This window comes from Homalodisca vitripennis, chromosome 5, assembly GCF_021130785.1.
Source record: "Homalodisca vitripennis isolate AUS2020 chromosome 5, UT_GWSS_2.1, whole genome shotgun sequence".
NCBI classification, from domain to species: Eukaryota; Metazoa; Arthropoda; class Insecta; order Hemiptera; family Cicadellidae; genus Homalodisca; species Homalodisca vitripennis.
Window position 1 is genome coordinate 174,224,070 of NC_060211.1, and position 7,559 is coordinate 174,231,628.

Sequence of the window (7,559 nt, forward strand, 5' to 3'; positions counted from 1 at the left end):
AAAACATTCTGATAGTCTCTTCTCAGTAAGTTAATGTTTACAAATAAGCAATATATATAGACACTTTAACTTGGATTATACTATTTAATGCTTTATGAAAGAATATAAAAAGTCAACAAATAAAAAAACATACTGAAACCAACCAACACAGACCAACCTTTTCGCTATTGATGTAGTGTCACTATACCATTGTGTAATTTACACAAGAATTGAAAAAAATGAACTGAAACAGATGTAAACACGGCTTTCAACCTGTTTTTATATAATGATCATTTATATAGTGAAGCATTTTGAGTTGTGGAAAACTGTAAAATTACATTAAAAAAGATAATTGGAGAAATGTTAACTTCAAGCTTCAAGAAATTGTACTTAATTTTGATCAGTATATTTCAGTAAAACAGTGATGAACAAAAATTGAGATTAGATTTTTATGTTGGAAAATCCCTAACAACAGTCCCCCCCCACCTTGACGAGCCCCTGGATACAAAATCTGAACATAAGTACTGATTTACTGTAATGACTTACGATCTTTGCTCATGTTTGTGAATTATAGAACAGTTAAATTTTCACTGCCCTTGTATGAAATGAGAAAACCAACCTTGCTGTATTAAGACCTCGTAATGTAAGGAATTTCCAAATGGGTTATCTTTACTCAAATGTGTCCCCTCTTGTATTTCGGGTGGTATCCAACTTAAAATCAATTTAAAAATAAATAATTATAATAAAGAAATACCGTAGTATGGATAAAAAAAGTTCCTTTCCAAATCACTTTGTCTCCAGAAAAGTGCAGATTCAATAAGCAATGCAAGATGAGTAAAGTAAGTGTTGAATATTTTCTTTTCATTTTTGCCCAGAAGCGTTGGTATTATAAATTTACTTTCATTGTGTGTATCGTTACCATATATCATGGAAATAAAGCACTTTTAAATTGGTTATGATAATAAATAATTAAGGAAACAACTTTGGAAACTTTACAAAGAATATTATCGATTTAAAGTTACCTTGAACATATCCTAAACCAACACATAAAAACCATTATCATGTTGTGAATTAACTCTTTATTGCTTTCACATTGGAAAACTACATATAGACCATATTAGAAGGTAACAAATAAATATTTTTATTTACATTAAGGTTACTTTTAACACACTAATTACATAACTTTACTTAGACTAAAACAACAATTAAACTTTAAAACACAGATCAGTGCCATTAATGTTAAAAGTTATTCAGAATTCTCTGTTTCTGTACAGACATCTGTTCCGGATTAACAAACTGCAACTCAGTTATTTTCAATAATAAAACAAAAATTACTTAAACTTGAAAACACAGATCAGTGCCATTAATGTTAAAAGCTATTCAGAGTTCTCTGTTTCTGTACAGACATCTGTTCCGGATTAACAAACTGCAACTCAGTTATGTTCAATAATAAAACAACAATTACTTGCAAACACAGATCAGTGCCATTAATGTTACAAGATATTCAGAGTTCTCTGTTTCTGTACGGACATCTGTTCCGATTAACAAACTGCAACTAAGTTATTTTCAATAATAAAACAAAAATTACTTAAACTTGAAAACGCAGATCAGTGCCATTAATGTTAAAAACTATTCAGAGTTCTGTGTTTCTGTACTGACATCTCTTCCGAATTATCAGACTGCACATCAGTTATGTTCAATAATAAAACAACAATGACTTAAACTTGAAAACCCAGATCAGTGCCATTAATGTTACAAGATATTCAGAGTTCTCTGTTTCTGTACAGACATATGTTCGGGGTTACAGATTGCACATAAGTTATTTTCAATAATAAAACAAAAATTACTTAAACTTGAAAACACAGATCAGTGCTATTAATATCACAAGCTATTCAGATTTCTGTGTTTCTGTACTGACATCTGTTCTGAATTAACAGACTGCACATCAATTATGTTCAATCCTTGGATCATCTCAATGTATTGCTTGTAAAGGTCAACTCCCTCCTCCATTTCTGGCATCTGCTGCAACAATTGCAAATACTTGGGACTGTACAAGTTGTTCAATTCCAACTGAATCATAGCGTACTGGGATCTCATTTTTAGGATATTGTCTTGCATCTCGTTGAGTTTCAACAGATTATCATCCAGTTTCTTATTCAATATCTTGTAAAAATCTTCAGATGACGAGATATCTGACATTCTTCCCAATAGTATACAGAAATACTGAAAGCACCAAAGAAAGCAATTAAACCATTATTACCTCCCCTCCGTAGCTTATAGTAACTGGGAGAGAAATTTTTACTACAAGCACAATCTGTTTCATGTTGCGCTCTACCCAGAAGTTTGTTTAAATGTGCGAAAAATAAAACCTTTTACCATTTGAATGTCGAAATTTGAGTTTATTGTAACATTAGGAACATAATTTTACCATAGGAACATTTAAAATTCAAATATATATAGCTATTAATACAAGTAAGTGCAAGTTAGAAATATAAAAGTTGAAAAATTAAGTTATAAAAAACTTTTCCTTTTTTCATGTTTAATAATTTTATTGAATATTGCCAAATAAACATTCCAGCCATTTTTTACTCCCTTGGATGTATAATTTAACAATTGAAAAATATTCACTGTATTAACATTACAAATTTAGGGCTTATTTTAATTTGTTATACAAGAAAAGAAATATTATTTTAATAAATATTTACAAAACATTTTTAAATTATAACATTATTGTTTTCCAAGGGAAATCAAACTAATAATAATAAATTGGTGCTCAAAGAGATAAAATATATAGATGCATTTTCAGATATAAGCAAAATAATTGTAAGTATTCTATATCCATAACAAGAATTCGCCAACTATGCTACCAAAAAAGAGCAGTTTATTGGGGTCTTGCTTATTGTAAATATGTGGAGAGAAGCTACAAGAAAGACAGATGCCTTTAATTTCCAAAACGATGTACCATATATTAGCGCGAATTTACTATCATAACTGTTAATATCAATATAAAACTCTTAAAAACAAACTGATGAATATTTTACTTTACAAAGTCATCCTGTACTCTACATTGTTAAAAAACATTAGGTAAGGAAAAATAAAGAAAACAGCTAATTAATAATGTTAATTAATAACTAAAATTTTAATATTGTCAAAGTGCAGACGTAAGAATTATTGTGTGAAAAACCTCCTGGGGGATGCCTGTAAAACAAAAATAACAATAGGTAACAAAATCATTTTTCAACTCGATTGAGAATATAACTAAAGAGTAGTAGGATTTCGGTCATTTTACCATCGTTATATGTTATGTGTTATAGTTTTTTGTAACATATAACAATGCCAAATGTCCGAAATCCTACTAACCTTTCAACTCATCCAGCATCAATAACAAACAATGCACAAAGAACTAAAAAGTAGATTACACATATAGAGGCAGTCCAAGAAAGCTAATATGTTGCTCTCTGCTCTCAACAGAGCATGTAATCATCAGCTGTTTTCTTTATTTTTCCTTTTTCCATAAACACTTCTCTTACATTGCTAGGTCAATTCTTGTTTTATAACACCATTGAATCCTGTAATCCATGAGGGCGGAAAAAGGCAGTAGTTTAACTTCTCCTTAAAAAACTAAACAAACCAAAGCACATGCCACCCTACACCATTGAATCAACTGGAAAAATAAAATTTGTTTGTGGCACAGAGAATGAAAGTGAGTTACATAAAATAATCCATCCTGCCTTACAGATGATTAGCCAAACAGTTTTATCTTTATCAGTGAAAAACTATTTTTAAAGGCATAGCTTTCACACTTCGTGTTCCAGGGTGATGTTGCTCTCTCGCTGAAGCGACTTTATATATGATGACAATATGAGTTGTGTGTATAAAAAAACTACTAGTAAACTGGCACTTGATTCTGAGTAGGTACCAGGACAGACGTTGCTATCCTGCGGAAGGAGGTTTACATGAGTGCAGGCTGAATTGATTGTAGGGAGTGGACAAAACATCCTTCAGAAGCAAGCAAAGTGGAATGTGGAAGTAACTTTCATCCTTAATAACCAATTCTATTTTTTAGATAATTGCATTCATCTAGTGTATGACAAGAATTGCTAGGATGAAAAAGTGCTCTGGTGCTATGTCAACTCGAGTTATCCAAAATGCTGTTTAAAAGTTGTTTACAGTGATAATGTTTTTAAAGTTCACTAAAAAATCTAAGTACAGCAAAGTTTGTTGTTTTGAGAATGGAAAAGCCATATTGTTTATAGAACATGCAGTGACAAACAACTCTTGACTGTATTTTACAAATTTCACCGAGTTTTTGTGATTGATTTTCTTCGAGTCCGTTGTGGGAGAGGAAGCCTAGTGCCAATCGTCTTGCAAAATGACAATACTCATCTCCACACACCACTTGCACAACTGAGGAGCCTCTACTAAACCAGATGTTTTGAACCATTTCAATATCTTTCTTGTTTTCCTAAAAAAATAAAGTCAAAGGTTTTGTATTTAGAAAATATTGACATTTAATTCTCAGAGATCCCAATATAACCACCTTACATTTGAATACATTTTATAAGCCTTCTCATACCTGGCCAATACAATTAGATAGTACACAACATGTTATTTATTAATCAGAGCCTTTTGCCCTCGGGTGGGTAGCATTAGTGGCAGTCGCAGTTTCTGTGTCAGTCGAACAAATTTAGAAATTTGCTTTTTTTCTTAAGGTCAGATGTTTAGCACAGCTGATTCAAAAATTTTTTATTAGGCTATATTATTTTACATGGTTGCAGGGAATATGCAGGAAAGAAACTGAAATGGTTAGCATTGCAACCTTGAGCGAAAGGATATTTTTGGTAGTGAAACTACCATGCTGACTCAGACATTGCAGTGACCTAGAGAACAACCCTTAAAGAACCACTGAGGGCAGAGTTGACGTAACTTTACAATTCTAAAGTTTAATAATGCAAAATTCTATTAATTAAGCCTACCCCACGTTCATAACACACAATACTATAAATTTACTACAGGAAATTCAGAATCAAACTCTTAAATTATGTTACCATTTATTGTACCACTGATATATGACACATTTTAAGGTAAGTACATACAAGAAGTGCGACTGTGTTGAGTTAATGTAGGCTCATTCAAACAATGCTTTTAAAACACAAATACAAGTATTACTAACTCTTAAAATCACAGGCATTCTTCCATGTCTTTGCTAAAAATTTGAGCTTTTATATTAAGTATTTTTCACAAAATCCCACCATCAGTAAAGACAAACTATTATAATTCTAAACTATTTACAAATTAAGCTACCTATATCTTTTAAAATTTCTTATTACTATTTTATTTATTTAGCCTAATAAGTAGGAATATAGTGGAGATTTTATATTCTTTCAGAATAATTCTGCATGGAAATTTTACACCCAGGTAAAAAAATGTCCAAACATATATTTTTATAAAAAATGTATAAACTGTTTATAAGAAATCTACTATACATTAGCAAACAAAATGTCATTGCAATATGTCTGTACATTTAAGAATAGGCCTAGTTGAGATATATTAAAACAAACTATGTCCTCTACATGGTGGACTCCATAATAAACCTATCATAGAATAACTTTACCTTTCAATATATTTAATATTGCATATATGACTTATATTGCAATATAATTATATACTTAACAAATTGCATGCCATCTTGAACTGATTGTATACATTTTTGGGGGTTGCAGTATAATAAGCGGCCACCACGACAATCGAATCATCTATACTCGTGATTATCTAAAACTAATGAAACTAAAATATCAAAACCAAATTACGTTGTAGGTATTTCAAACTACAGTATAGTTCAGCTGTTTTTATATCTTGTAATAATTTAAAGATGAATAAAAAGTATTTAGGTTTTGTATATTTATAAAATGTAACAATTACAAAACAGTGTAACATTTAGTTACTTTTTACTACTTTGAAGGATAAATGTGTCCGTCACAAATAACAGATTTACATCGCCATTGTACATGCGGCCATTTCCCAAATAACATACGCATGATTTTCTTTAAATTAATTTGGAACATTAATGTTGGATTATAGAAAATAATAATACTTTACTTATATTTTTATAACCACAGAAAACACACCTTTCTAAAAAATTATAGCCAATTTGCATTCTGCTATTTCTGCACGTACTGAGATGGCAAAACTAAAATAGTTTATTAAAAAGTCATAGTTGGCTTGGTTCCAACTGAAATAGAATATATTGTTAATGTATTTAAATAAAAATAAGTCTTCTTAAGCATGTTTGTTATAATGTCATGTTTGTTTTGACATTTCTTGCAATGATTATTGATTATCTATAGCTATAGATAAAATGTTTTTATTATTTGACAGTTTAGATAATTCTAATTGATAGTTAATTTGACTGGCATGGTGGCCACTTATTATACTGGAGCCTTTTTAATGCTGTATTAATTTATTGAAAAATGGGAAAACCTTTGATAGAAATAGATATAATTTAAAAATAGTATAAACAATCAAAAATTCTAAGTGGGTTTTAAGCAGGTACTGATTGGCATCTGAAAATACATTTGATAGAATTGAAAGGGTTTACCCCTGACTACGGCAGGAGAGTCTTACGGTTAGTTATATGTAAAGTTTGAAATACAGGATTAGTTAATTCGTTAGGTAGCTTAAATCTAATAAATAAATAATGTCCTTTCACCATCAATAGCTGATTTGACACATTTTCCAGTTTTTATGTGGTTGCCACAGATGTCAGGCCAAACCTGACTGTGATAGCCTAAACCCTGATGTCTATAAATAAAATAAAAATTTAAGCTATGGAATGTAGGTTTGCTGCAATAAACTATCACTCTTCAGTGTTTTAATATACACTCTCATGTGATCTATACAATAACATGTTGGTAATTTGTCTGATTCCTTCCATGTTCTGGGATCATCTGAGTTTGTGTTATACTTTAAAATGTCGATAACAAAATCAGTGTTACTAGCTTAACTAATGCAGTGATTTAAAAAATACAAACCGTACATACAAATCATCAGTTACTTTTTTATCTTTTGACCTAGTAAATTATTCGTACTTTCTAGATAACAGTAGGCTTATTTCTAAATATAAACATTGAATGTTTTACCAAACAAATGAAGATGATAGACTAGAAGTCGTTGTTTGAAAACAAATAAATAGTGCTAACACAACAAATTCCGACTTGTAGTGTTGTAATGTAATTGAAAGTTTATTTAAATTAAATATTTTATACAAATGTTTTATCTTGCCTTTATTTTATAGACGACTGTAATTTCAACTGCGTTACGCGTTTCAACGGAAGTAAACAAACAAATCCACGACCACCTTAATCGTCTTGTTTACTTTTTCATTTTGTATATAGTAAATTATGTTGAATTATATTTTTGCATATCAAAAGGAATTTTATTTTGATTTTATATTTTACATTAGTGATTTCATTAATTCCACTTTTTATGACAAATAATAATCCCGTAAAATGAGTATTATTACATATACAAGCTATTGTGCAATGGAGAGTTATTTGATATAACATAAAGTGCGCAGTTCT

The 7,559-nt window shown here is 30.2% G+C and overlaps 1 long non-coding RNA gene across 1 annotated transcript; it reads right to left on the reverse strand.

Annotated features, from left to right (window-relative positions):
• Positions 1 to 1,040: 1,040 nt before the first annotated feature.
• On the reverse strand, positions 1,041 to 7,312 carry LOC124363205. Its single transcript, XR_006922529.1, has 2 exons — positions 7,119 to 7,312; positions 1,041 to 2,202 (listed from the first exon to the last, which is right to left on the reverse strand). It is a non-coding gene; the product is annotated as an uncharacterized LOC124363205 (long non-coding RNA).
• Between the last annotated feature and the right edge of the window lie 247 nt (positions 7,313 to 7,559).